This window comes from Trachinotus anak, unplaced genomic scaffold, assembly GCF_046630095.1.
Source record: "Trachinotus anak isolate AG129_WGS33_773 ecotype Australia unplaced genomic scaffold, CSIRO_AGI_Tana_v1 ptg000002l, whole genome shotgun sequence".
In the NCBI taxonomy this organism is placed as follows: Eukaryota; Metazoa; Chordata; class Actinopteri; order Carangiformes; family Carangidae; genus Trachinotus; species Trachinotus anak.
In genome coordinates, this window is record NW_027273853.1 from 26771766 (window position 1) to 26786433 (window position 14668).

Here is a 14668-nt window from a genome sequence, read left to right on the forward strand (position 1 = left end):
AAGATACCTCCCTATTTGCACTATTTAATCACTTACAGTGTACACATGCATCCCCTCTTCTCGGATAAATAAATAAAGACAAGCTTCTTTCTTTCTTTCTTTTCCCAAACTCATCCTCATTAGTGGATTTATACAGGAGTCCTGTTGACAAGGTCACCATCGCCCCAGCAACGCTTCAGCAGGGGGACGATGTGGAGAATAATGACGAGGCCTATCAGAGCAACATCAGCAGCATCAGGAGATAAAATATCCACCGAGAGAGAAAACAGCTTTATTTTCAGAAGATTACAGCCTGAAGGGGGGGGGGGGGGGGGTTGGGGGGGGGGGGGGGGGGGGCTGGTGGTGGTGGTGGTAGGAGGGGGGGGTTCAGTGTGTTCAGGTCCAAGTCCTGATCTGTCAGTATCAGCAGTTTGAGTCTGAACTTTGTCTCCTTGTGTGTGTGTCTGTGTTGTAGAGCATCAAAACCTCTGATGGACGATCAATGATCGATGTGATTATTGATTGTTTGTTACGGTGACCCACAGAGATCAACGCACTGAAACCTGTGTTGAGTGAATCAGTGCATTTGGTTGTACTGTGAGTATTTGCAGTGCATGTGTTGTCAAATGGATGAAGATGATTTCTGAATTTGTGCATGTTATGTCTATTGGTATTGTTTTCTTAAATGCAGTGAGCTTTAAGGGCCACCGTAGTTTGTCGTCTTAGCTATTTGTAAGTTATTGCTACATAGCCAACGTTAGCATAAACAGCTGCTTACTCCCCAGTGTAAAAGAAACATTGTTAGTTCAACATCAAAGTGGACAGGAGTGGACAGCAACACTAATGTTAATTCTTGTCCCTATCACTATTTCTGCTCTACTGAAGTTAGCATGCTAACAAGCTAACCCCAGCTAAAACCACATTGAGCAAGTAAAGGAGCGAGTAAAGGAAAGAAGTCGCAACGTTTCTCCTGGACTGGTAAGTAAACAGCTGTTAATGCTAACATTAGCTATGTAGCTAATCTTACAAATAGCTCCTTCAAAGACCCAATATTTTACTCTTTTCTAGTGTAAAATTAGGACAGGAGAATTCCTCTCTTTTTCTTTTTTTTTGTGTCTTTATACTCACAACATGAGTATAAAGTTTTATGAAATGAATAATCGATGAAAACTGCTGAAATGTTTTGATTTAGTCCAAAAATAGCAAAAGTCTGATGGACTGGAAAATACTCGGTTTTGTCAAATCATTAAAAATCAAATCAGCCTGACTCAGGGATCAACATGAGAGGATCAGGGTCCAGTTAATTTACGGACTGTTATTAATCAGACGCGGTTTTGTTCTTTACGAACTCTCGGTCTGTGTGTCTCTGCCTCTGGTTTCCTTCAGGTTTCTCTTCTTTGTTTTGTTCCTCTGAAGGTTTTTTTTTGTATTTGAGGTTCGTCTCTCTGTCCGCTCTGCTTTCTGTCAGGCTGCATCAATTGATTCATTATTGATCAGTCAGATCCGGGCAGGTTGGCTCTCAGTAAAGTGCTTTGAGCCCGATGACTTCAGTTCTACAGTCAGAGGGTGGTGCTCATGACTCTGAGATGAAGGGAAGCTTTCAACACAAAACACGTCAGCCTGGTGCTGGTCGGTCACAGAAGTTTGAACCTGCAGAAGAGAAAAGATACCTCAACAACTACTGCTCACGTTGGCCTGAAGTGTTCAGATCCTGCTCTCCAGAGGATGAACCCTTTAAGATAATAGTTAGTGGTATGTCATTGTTTTGTGTTTTGTGCCTTTTTTGCATCTGTTTGTGGTCATTTTTATTTGTCTGTGTTGGTTTTGGATTCTCTTTTATAGTTGGATCTCCTTGTTGTCATTTCATCTTTGTAGTTGTGCACATTCATTTTGTGTCTGTAGTTGTTTCCTGTCTCTTTGTAGTTGTTTCCTGTCTCATTGTATTTGTTTCCTGTCTCACTGTAGCTGTTTCCTGTCTCTTTGTAGTTGTTTCCTTTCTTATTGTGGTTATTTTGTGTCTCTTTGTGGTCATTTTGTAGTTGTTTTTTGTCTCTTTGTACTTGTTTTCTGTCTCTTTGTGGCAATTTTATCTTTCTTTGTAGTTGTTTCCTGTCTCATTGTGGTTGTTTCGTTAGGGTTAGGGTTTACAGTCTTTACAGCACAATAAACCTGCAGAAGTCACATCTGTCTATTCACATCAGTGATTATAGTTTTTTTTTCCTTAGCTCTGACTCAGGATCAGATTCGTCTCTTCACTGTGAGGTTTTCTGTGTGTAATTAACCATGCTGTCATACATCATTCACACACTGACGATACGGCGGCTCGTGTTTGATCCGCCGATTAGCCTGAGTCAACTCTGCTAAGAGTCTGTACAAACCCCAACAAAACTTGTGAATTATTGATCAGGACCCAGCGTTTCCTCCCATCAGCTGTGGTTTCCTCTGATATCAGATCAATACGCTTCAGACCACACAGTCGCCCAGCAGCAGCAGAGTGCTCAAGCTCTTTTATTGCAGAGTTTTTGGATTTTATATGTGTATCCAGTGACTGTGGCTGCAGATCTGCAGCTGTGGTGTTGGAAGAAGACGAAAGAGTCACTGTCATCCTGCTTTGATGCAGCGTGTCCATCAGGGTTCAGTGTTTTATCACAGAGCCGTGACAGAATAATAACTGTAACAGGGAGAGCTTCAATTTAGATGTAATGAACTGAAATAACACTCTGTGTCAGTCTGGATGAATAGAAGGACTGATTTACTGGAATAAAGCTGAACTTTTCATCAGGAAAATCATCCAAATGATACAAAAAACATTCACAAACTGCTCTAAAAAATTTTAGCTGCCCAGTTACATAAAGAGTAATCACCCAACAGCCTTCACACTTCCTCCAAAGGACGCTGTGACAAAAACTTTTTAAGATTCCCATGTTAAGAAGTTGGAAATGGACACAAATACTGTTTCCCCCCAGAACATTACTTCACTGTGTCTGACTCAATATTTCATCATCTGCTGTTTGATTCGTGCTCTGCAGAGAGAGAGAGAGAGAGAGGAAGTGAAGTGTGTGTTTGGTGGCGGCGGCTTATGTTTGTTCACTCACTGGGGAAACCCGACGCCCTCGAGCGGGGAGTGTCAGGGAGATGCGTGTGAGGCTGGTTTGTCGTGTCGGCGTCTGTGTTTACGCCTGTTAATGTCACATCAAACATTGACGAGACACAAAGGATGATGGGAAACAGGGCTCTGTCGACACAGCTGGAAGTGATGGGACAGTGGTGTGTCATAATGAGTTATGTGATGATTGACAGGTGGTATTTAGAAACATTTAAAAAATGAAAGAGTGGCAGCGTTTCGTCGCCTCCCGCCTGTAAACGTCATCAGGAGCTAATGTGTCACCATCTGCCGCCGGTTAACATCTGCAGAGGAGCTATACTCCACACGTCTCAGCCAATCACAGACGTCCTGCTGACAGGTCATCAGCCGTCGTCAAGCTGGCAGCCAAGCAGGGAGTCCCACCTGCTGCCGCCGCCGCCGCCACAGTTTAAAACATCAGGGTGCACAAACAGACACTGAGTCGTTTTGCTTCAGGCAAAGTCACAACTGGAGGACGTGGAGACGACGTCAGAGCTGAGACAGCTTCTGTGATCTGATTGGCTGAAACAAAAGAGTTGGTTGTCTCTTATGTAACAGAAAATGATCATTATTATCTATGAATTAATGCCTGAGCTATAAAAAGATGTTTGTCCCAGAATTCTTTTCAGTCTTGCTCCTCGTGATCTGAGAACATTTTTTAATATTTCATCCTTGAACATTCCCTGGTTCTGTCGGTCCAACACACAGCGGTGTCTGCTTTAAGAGACTCTAAGAGTGACAGCGTCATTTGTTTCAGCAAAATCCACAAAACATGTTTATGTTCAAGTGACACCTCCCTCTAATGGTCGTAGTACGCATCTGCAGATCTTGGTGGGGGAGGATGGATCGAAAATCATTAGACTTGAACACAGCAGACAGTTGTTAATTTCATGTTTCAAATCAATACTCAACATTAGCAACATTTTTATTATTGTAACCCTGACGACAAAGTGAACAAACCTTAACAATCTGGTAATTTCAACCCAAAGAAGAAGTGAAAGACTGGAACAGCAGTGGTGGTGGATCTGATATCCTGACTGTTCTCTGCTGGGTGTGCATTTGTCTCCTCATCATTCTCCTTCGACAGTGATCTTGGATGAAGCGATCAGCCTGACGGCGGCTGCAGGTATTTATGATCCTCGTCATCCAGTCAGCAGCAGGAAACACATCACTTTTATGGAGGGGGGCATTAATATGACTGTTATTCAGGGATTTATGGGTCCATCCTGCAGCGGCCGTTTGTGCCAGCAGGTAGTAAAACGCACCAAAGTGTAACAACCTGCATCAGATGTTTAACAGCAGACTGTAAAAGCCCAGACGTGTTTTGGACACCTTTTTTTTCAGTGGTCTAAGTTATCTTTCAAAATGCTCATGCAAGTTAAAAAATACTAAGACATCCTTTGAATCAAGTCAATCTCTGATTTTAAAACGAGGCAAACTGGATATAGAACAGGTGGGAATAAAACAAGACATACTGGTTTTAGAAGGTGTTACAGCAAAGGCTTTGTGGATGAGGAGACTGACTCAGGTGATGGATTCAAACATAAAGCAACAGGGCTAACAATCAACGATGTTCAATATAATAAGACTCTTATTATAAACCATAACAGAGTCAGCCACATTGTTAGACATCTCTCTTCTGACATTGGTCTTTGTCTTAAAGCTGAGCTGCAGCTTTTTTTACAGGCTCGATGTTTGTGACCAGATTAACCTTGTTGTTGCGCTCCTGCTGACGTCCTGTTCACTTCAGCTCAGTTCAGTTTTATTTGTAAATCACAACAGACATTATGTCAAGACTGTGCTTAGCACTGTTGCCTCAAACCTGTGGGCTCGAACCTGCCGGCTGATCAAGTTCGGCTTCCTCCCAAACTCCAAAGACTCCAAACTCCAAAGCAAAAATACCAAATCTTCACTGGTGCCAGCTTCTCTAGATTTTCTATGACATTAAACTCAACATCTTTGTATTTTTGACTGTTGATTGAGTTTACAGAAACATTATTTGAATATATGATCTTGGCCTTCAGGGAATATTGATTGGCATTTCTTGCACTGAATACTTCATTCACATTTTACACCCACCCTAACTCTAACCCTTAACTCAGCAATAACCTAGAGAATCCAAACCCTAACCTCCCTCGAGGTTTTCCATCTGTTAACAACTTGATAGACAGAACAAATGGAGGCAGTTTCAAACTTAAAATTAGGTTTTGACACAGGATCTCTCTACAAGGCTGCGCTATAAGATGGAGCGGTGCAAATTTCAATTAATCCAATCATGTAGACCCACGTAAAATGGAATAATCCTGGGACTTTTCGGGCTGGTTGGTAAACTGGTGCAGCAGCTCTGAGTGTTTGCTGTGACTCAGGTAAATATCTGCTATTCAGAGACTGAGGTGACTCTGATTGGCCGAGGCCCTCTGAGGATGCGATGTAGAGACTGATTTACAGCTGACGATGTCCGCAGGGGCCGACTGCAGCGCTGATCGATAAGTCACAGTGAGACGGAAGACGCTCGCTGATGGGTCTGGGCACAGGAGCTACTTTTCTCATCATCTTCTGTCTGCGTTCATGAGTAGACCTGCATCTGTGCCAGAACCAGACGCTGCTGGAGCCGATGTACCAAACAAGACCCAGGCTAGCTGTATCTGAGGTCGACTGGATTTAGATCAAATTAGACTGGTTCTCACTAGACTGGACTGGGTCTACGCCAATTTAGAGTACATTTATACAAGATAGGTCTGCACCACTGGTTTAGGCCAGGTTAAACTGGATTTAGACCACATTAGTTTTGACCATATTAGACTGGGTTTAGGCAAGATTAAACTGGGTTTAAACCATATTAGACCAGTGTTTAGACCAGAGTTGATTATGTTAAAACCAGTTAAAATTGGGTTTAGGACAGATAAGACCGGTTTTAAACCAGGTTAGTCTGGCATTACACCAGGTTAAACTAGATTTAGACCAAGTTTAGGTAGGTTTACACCACATTAGCCTGGGTTTAGGCCACAGTAGACTCAGTTTAGGCTAGATTAAACTAGTTTAAATCAGGTTTAAGCAACATGGGTTTAGACCAGAGTAGATAATGTTTAGACCAGGTAGAATGGGTTTAAGACACTCTCTTCCGGCTCCCAACGAAGGCGGACGCATCTTCCCCCTCTCTCCTCTCCCTTTTTTTCCCTGCTTTGCATCTCACGTCTCGTCCTGTCTTGTCTAAACCTTGGAAGCCTCTCTCCGCACTGCTCTCCAAATCTAAAATCATGGAATTGGTCAACTGGTCTCTCAACGCAATTGACAGGATCTTCTCGACGAGAAGCCCGGGTTCGGGGGAACCTGTCTGCCCTGGCGGAACGTACCCCGCTGGCTACATGAGGGACTCCTGGGAGCAGTGGAGGGTCGTGTGCCTGGCGAGTCTTTCCGTTGAGGACATCGAAGATCTCTATATATTCGGAATTGTGATATCAGGCTTTCTGCTGATTGGATTAGGCATTGCCCTGGTGTATCGGAAAATTCGGAAGACGGTGACAGCAGTCCAAATCCCCACGCTGCCCGACATAATTGATGGAGTGAGTAAAGCTGTAAGCACTCAGACTGTGATTGTGAACCGCAACTTGGGAACCACCTTGGAAGGAGCTGTTAATGCTCAGACTGTGGTCATAAATCGCAACATGGGTCACATCTTGGAGAAGCTTGCAGCTTTGAAAAGGAGAATGGATGGAGATGACCAGAATGGACTAACAGAGTAAGCCGTGTCTATTGAAATACGACTGCTCGCCCTAACCCAAACAATCATAATCTAATCTGCGTTCCGGCCCCCGCAGCACCGGCCTTGGCCAAGACCGGTGCTGGAACAACTCCCCCACGAGATCGCTGCAGTGAGACGCTTCTACTCCTACCCCCCCCCCCCTCCTCCACGGACACCTGTGGATTGTTGACTCCGTCCAGGAACCGATCAAGGATGTCTCCATGGCAACTTGCTGTGTTATCGCGATGACACCCTGCGAACTGAGGCACTGATTGTGAACTAGACGAAGCGACTCCCCAGGCCTATGCACACACACACATTCACGGACACCTCTTACATGTACATATGCAACTCACAACCCAACCCCATCCCACGCCTTCGCCGCTTCCTCCCATCCAGCGCGGCGGGCGGGGTCCGATAGCTGCGCCTAAATGGCAGCGGCTGCGGCTGGCTGCCTGTCTGCACTGGAATCACCTCCTCCCCCCTTTACCCCCTCCCCTGGAGCAAATTGTCTTGAGTCACTGTGTTGTAAGATGTGTTTGTTTATATATGCCTATGTTGCTGAGGTTTTTTCCCAGGAGTATAGTTTGGGTTCTGTTATTTTTTCTCCTCTCCTCTCCACGTGTTTTTTCCCCATTCCTCCTTTTTAAATGGCGCCGCAGATGGCTGCCTCTGTGTTTTGGTGCGCTCTGCACCATTCACTAGAACAAATTCCTTGTACGTGAAAACATACTTGGCAATAAACCTGATTCTGATTCTGATTCTGATTCTGATTCTGATCAGACTGGTTTTAAAACCGGATTTAGACCAGGTTAAAGCCTGGATTTAGGACATGTTCAACAGAAATCATCCCGCAGTGAGACGTTGCTGGATCAGTGTTACAGGGAAAGTTTTAAAAAGCTGCAGATAATCTCAGTGTTTTTAAAAAGTCTGAGCAGACAGAGGAGGATTGGGAAAGTTTGACTCTTCTCAGTGAAGGGATCAATATTTATTACACAATCTCACAGTCTCACTGACTGATTTATAACACACACACACACACACACACACACACACACACACACACACACACAGCGAGGTGTAGGCACATGTAACCTTCAACACAAGTCCCTCACCATGCTTTGCTCACCAGGTGTTTTCAGCTACCTGTCCTCTCTGATGAAGGGAGGACAGGTAGGAATATTGTTTGTCTCACTAACGACTGAAAACTCAAAATATTCATCTCATGAGTTCAAGCTGGCAAAAACATCTCCGACTCACACAAAACATACGTCTCACATCCTGTTTGTTTGTTCGTCTCGCATATGTGTTTGGTGTTCAGAGGCTGTTTGTGTGTGTGTGTGTGTGTGTGTGTGTGTGTGTGTGTGTGTGTGTGTGTGTGTGTGAGGAGCATCATGGGAAGTGTCATTTTGAATAATGACAGATGGTGTTTGGGGTTTTGGAGGTTTATGTGGAGTCTTTAAACATTCATTCATCTGTCTGTGGGTTTGTTTACATGTCAGAGATAAACCTGCTGATAAAAACAGAATTGCGTTTACATGTTCCATCTACACAGTGTGTTATTCCACATGCCAACAGTGTGTCCAACAGTCACATTTACCCCCATGTAAATTTTACTGTTTCATATTTAATCCTACATTTAAAATGTGAAATATCTGAAGTGTCCGTGTGTTATGATAAATTCAGTTGTGCTTTTTGTAATCAGTAAATAAAATAATTATATAATTTTCCTAAATTTATTTATTTCTCTTTGCCCTGTCTGGTATCAAAGATTAAATTGGTCATGATTATATAAAATAGAAAAATATCTTATATCTATCTAAATCAATCAATTAATTAATTACATACAGTGACAATGAATGAAATAAGTGATGAATATCAAATGAAAAATATGAATACCTCTCCCTGGATTAAATTAACAAGCAGTTAATGGAGTAAATAAATATCATATATATATAATCAAATATATATCCAAATAAATCAGTGTCCATTGAAATAAATAAATATTATATAATATTAGTTTAAAACTGCTTCCCAGCTCTTCTCTCTCTCTCTCGCTCTCTCTCTCTCTCTCTCTATATATATATATATATATATATATATATATATATATATATATATATATATATATATATATATATATGTCTATATGTTTCAATGTATTTGTATAATCTGTTTGTTTTTTGTATTTGCCTTCTCCCAACAGACAAACCCTCCACACTTTTACTAATCATTAATGAAAATGAATAAATCAGTTTTAAGGTGAGATATTGTTTGATTAGGCTTAAACAGGATCAAGGTTTAAGTGAAAAAAAACAACAGATTGTTAAGGTTAGTGGAGCTTTGTCGTCACGGTTACAATCATAAAAACATGGCTAAGGTTGTGTATCGATTTGAAACAGGAAATGAACAGATGTTTCCTGTGTCCAGTGTCCACTGTTTTATCAGTTCATCCGTCCATCACGACCTCATCCTAAACGTTTACTATGACCATTTATGTTTACATCAGATACACACAGTGTCTTTCAGTTTCATAACTACATAAGAAATGATTCACACACAGCCGAGTGTCTTCAGTTAGTCACTGTCACCTCCAGAAACAACAAATATTCATATCTACATCATTTTTGTGTCCTTGTTGTTTCCTCCGAGCTCAGACTGGACTCTGGACTCGTGCTGATCACGATGAAGCTCTGGTGTCTCTGAGTTACAACAGAAAAGAGATTGCAGTTCTTTATTTTCAATATTATGTTGATGCAGACACATCTGACGCTTTTATTCTCAGCACTAGTAAGAGTTGATGTTGTTTAAAACTAATAGAGGAGCCAGTTGTCTCTGTGCTCATGAGCTTAACTATAATTTTGCAGCATTTAGCGCCACTCTTTCTCTCGGTCTCACTGTCCATTTTTTATCCGCACCATTTGGCTATAATCACTTTACACACTGACTGAAAGTTGTGTGGATGTGACAGAGTGAGGTGACCAAATTCTCTGGATCCGGGTGCATGTGTTTTATTGCTGTTTTAAGAAACATGAAGATGGAGGTCCTGATGTTGGAGACTCTACCGGCTCAACGCCAAATACTTCAGCATCAGTACGTCTCTTCTTCTAAACCCAAGCTTCTCGAGGAGTTTAGAAAACAGAAAAACATGGTTTGTGAGTTTGTTGCTGTCGCTCTCTGAGGCAGAGACAATAAATTTTAAAGTGAAAAAGAAACTCTGGTCCAATAAATCACAGTGTGGACGAACCTGAAGTGTTTCAATGAGCGGCGCCGTGCAGCAATCACAGCCGAGGCCTTGAAGAGACTTCTGAAGGGCGGAGGTGTTTTATTGGCGTCTCCAGGCAGCTCAGATGTCAGCGTGAAAAGACTTCTGATGGAAAGGTCAGCGCTGGTCTCCGCTGCTCCACCTTCAATCTCCACCCGGACCCCGCGCCGCTGTCACCGCCTCCCCTCGGCTGTCCATCACACCGGGCAGGGATATTATTGTTCTGAGGCAGGTGGAGAGCCGTCGTTCTGATGACAGATGAGCCGCCCAGATCAGAGAGTCCTGCAGTCCTGCAGAAATGAGAAACTGGAGTTCGACCGATGTGAGACACTTTACAACATGTGAGAGGAAGGTTTGGACTTAAACTGCAGCAACATCATCATCATCATCATCATCATCATCATCAGACTGATGAAACCTGACAGAAACACAGCGAAGGATAAAGGCTCTTTACCTGCCTCTGAGAATATCTTCTACACACATGAACTTATTTTGTCTGCAGCACAACAGCTACAACAACACAAAGACACAATCATTAAAACAAACAGATGTTCGTTAAAGCTGAACATCCACCAGTGGCCGTGGTGTCTTTGTGGGAGTTAACCCTTTAAACCACTGGTATAACTTCACCAACTCCACCTGTCATGTGACATAAAGAAAGAGGCAAAAAAAGACCACAATAAAAAGCTTGGCTACATTTTTTTTTTTTCTGCTTGTTTTTTGAAATAACAAATCAGTGAGTGACATGGTGATTTGGAAAACATAAAAAACACTAAACATATGAGACAGACAGTTGACATAACTCTGGGTGAAGACTGGATCATGTTAGGTGAGGTATGCTGTAGGTCGTGCGTTTGTATGATGAGATGTTTTCTCCCTTGTTCGTCTTTTGGGACATTTTTGTCCTCTAAGGACCTCAGTTTAAGTTTTTTAAAAGGATGCAAAAGGGTTAATAAGAGCCTGTGGTTAATAATAATAATAAGAAGAAGAAGAAGAAGAAGAAGAGGAAGAATATGGAATTTGAACATGATGTAAAACAACCTGATAACAATAACAAAATATAATATAGTCACATATTTATATTTATATTTATATTTATATTAATAACCATTCTGACAATCGTTACTATAGAGAGGCCATGACGGTGAAGGAGAAACCTGTGGACATATCTGACATCAGTGGCAGTTTGGATTCCTCTTCCTTATTCTGTGGATGACGAAGGCTCAAGCTCTTTAATAAGCAGCAGATTTCTAATAAATTAGTGCTAATAGCTCACTATTTATACCAGACTAATGTGGCATAATGAGCTACACCCTCAATTACAGCATGTTTCATTATATAATTGAATATTCATCCTGGTTTCATTTCATTCAGAGACACATGAGCAAGAAGAGAGAGAGAGAGAGAGAGAGAGAGCTCAGTCTGCAGGATGAAAAACGATTAAAGTTTAAAGTCGCCTGAAGAGATCCAAGTTTCACAGAGAGAGAGAGAGAGAGAGAGAGAGAGAGAGAGAGAGAGAGAGAGAGCGCTCACTCTGCTCAGAAAACTGAAGCAACAACACAAACATGGATCCAAGTTTTACAGTTTGTCCATGTGTGGATTCAGGTTAATTAGCAACAGTTCCCTCAGCAACCTGCAAAGCTTTATTTCTTATTTAAAGGCACTCACAGACCTTTGGTCAAGGTTGGTGAGAGATGTTGGTTTTGGTTGAATATAAATAAACATGTATCTGAAGTCACTGTGAATTTTTTCTGTATCTTTCCTGAACTTTAACCCAGTGACGTGAGAGTCTGAACAGAACCATGAACCCGTTTAATGTCGCTGGAGTCGCTACAGGTGAATGTTGAACTGTGAACATTTTACTGATACGCCCAATAAATGACCTTCAAAATGTTGTAATGGTGCAGTTCAGTTGTGTATAAATGTTATTTAAAGGACACAGGGGTACAACATCAGAACCGATACATTAATTTCAGTGATCTCTTAATCAATCCAGAGCCGCCCCGGCCTGATTCGTCAATATAAGAGCCTCAAACAGCAGGTTAAAGAAGTATGACAACACTCCGAGCTGCTGCTGGGAAGGACAGGAGAAAACGCACAACAAAAACCTTAATAAATGCTAAAAAAATAAATAAATAAATGTGTTTCCAACTCAATCACTCTGACACACTCAGCCACAGCCTGGATGCCTTCATACATTTGAGATCATTTGCAGAGTAGCAGCAGACTAACAAATGTCCAAACACCATGTTTTTATCATTTTATCATGGGATCTGAGGAGGAGCAGAACCACAGAGTTCAGGTTCATGTTTCAGTATTAAAACGTGAAAATAAATCTTACAGTCGAGATGCTAAAAAAATGACCTTGATTTTTAGGCAACCCTCCTGCAAGATAGGATTTTGATGTCTTCGGTTGGTCCAAGGTGTAAGAGGTCCAACACTCCCTGAGGCCCCTGAACGTTGCACACTGGTTATAGTTGACAGTCAGCTGGATGCACAGGCTGCAAAGTTCCCGTCTACAAAAAGGAATTAGTTTGGACATGAGGTCCTGTGTCATGGATCACATCAGGACCAGAGCAACGCTGCAGCTCCGCGAACAACCACAGAGTCAGTTCACACCTTCCTGTTCGTCATCAATAAACTCCACACGAATCAGCAGGAAGATGCACTGTGGGATTTATTCTGATAAACATGTTTCTACTTTTCTTTTCTCCAACAGCCAGGTTTCTTCATCTCCTCTGAAATAAAATAATACAATAACAATATTAAAGACTCAACAAGTGCTCACAATATCCGACCGTGTTTCATGGATTAAATCTGTGACAGTTTATAAAATGTCTCATATATTTTTAATGAACTCTATCCTTCTATCTCTCTGGATGGAGTTTCATTTGTTCCTGATGCAGCTGGTGGCCCTGCTGTTTTTTTTCTTTTGTTTTTTTTTTTTGTTTTTTTCTGTCACGCTGGAGTGTTGCTATTTGACTCCAGTAATTAATTAATCCTGATTGTGACGGTTTCTCCTCGGGGGCTCGTTGATTTAGTTTTTGATTAATCCAAGTTTCACTGAGGAGGATAATTGATGAAAAGAGTTTTCAGCTCAGGCTGAGATGTATATTTATAAAAATGATAATTTATCCATCAATAAGTTGATGAAGCATAATTACACATTTAATGACCTTAACATGCACATTAGGTCTATATTTGGTCCTCATACTGGTACTTAATTAGTTTTTATTCTTATTTTTATTCCTTTTCCTACAGATTTTTACATGAACTTGTTTTTGAAAAGTGATAAATCATTTAAAGGTCCCATATTTTCACTTTTCCTGTGTTTTATCTGAAGTGTTGATCTCCATCAGAAGATATATTTGTGGTTTTAAGAACCAAAAACCATCTCAGTGTAGTTTTACATCTCCTCTCTCAGGCTTCTCTCTGGAGCTCTAGTAACAACAGGTCGGTCAGCCAATCAGAAGAGAGGATCTGAGCCTCTCTTCTGATTGGCTGACTGTTTTCTGAGTGATTGAATAAAAATAAAGCAGATTTTAAGTGACCACGTTTTCCACCAGCACTTAAACACAGCATATCGTACATTTGTGAATCAGGGATCATGAACATTTGCTCTAATTGTTTGATATTCGTTTGTGGATTTGACAACGATCATCATACAGATTTATAAATCTTATTTATATTTGTAGATCATGTATCAAACATTTGACACTGCTGCTGAGACTAATCTCTCTCCATGTTCATGCCTCCTTTGTGCAGACGTTCATGGTCCTCAGAGGATGAATCCCACTGACTTTTCCTCCAGGGCCACATAAATTCACATTTATCTGCCTCTCTTGGCCAAATTAGCTCCAGACACACTCACACAGACACAAACAGGCTTTTATTTTACTATTTTTATATCTTCTACTGTGTGTTTGTGTGTGTGTGTGTGTGTGCAGTGTGTGTGTGATGGGAGGTGAGGAAGCTGCTCGGACAGATGAAGTCAGAGGTTGTCAGGAGACAAGCAAGTGCTGTTGTAGAATCTGCTGAGTGGCCCACTCCCTCTGACCTCTGACCTCGAGCATCCATCCCATAATCACATCCCAGCTCCGTCCTCTGTCTGCCGTCGACTCACACGTCAACATCAGCATCGACACTAAAGTAAATCTACAGCAGCAGGTACAGTTTGACATTTAAATTGCAGAAGGACACATTAAAATAGAACACAACTCATCTTCAAAAACAAGGAGCTCTTATTTTGAAATAAAGGCACATCTGATTATTTTCATCATGAGGTAACTGTCCTGTTATTTTCTTGACTTATTGTTTTTGTGTCTAAACTGATGATGTTTTTAGATTTTAGCACAGTTTAATGTCTTTATTATAACTCAACTCACCCACAAAATTAACAATGGATTATTTACTGAAGGGACCTCTACTGAGGAAAAGGCTCAGGGGCCACAGGGCCTGCAAAATTATCACAAAAAGAGACACAAAACAACCACAAAAGCAAAATGAGGCAAAGAATGCAAAATATCTTCAAAAATATACAAACAAAACTACCTCAAAG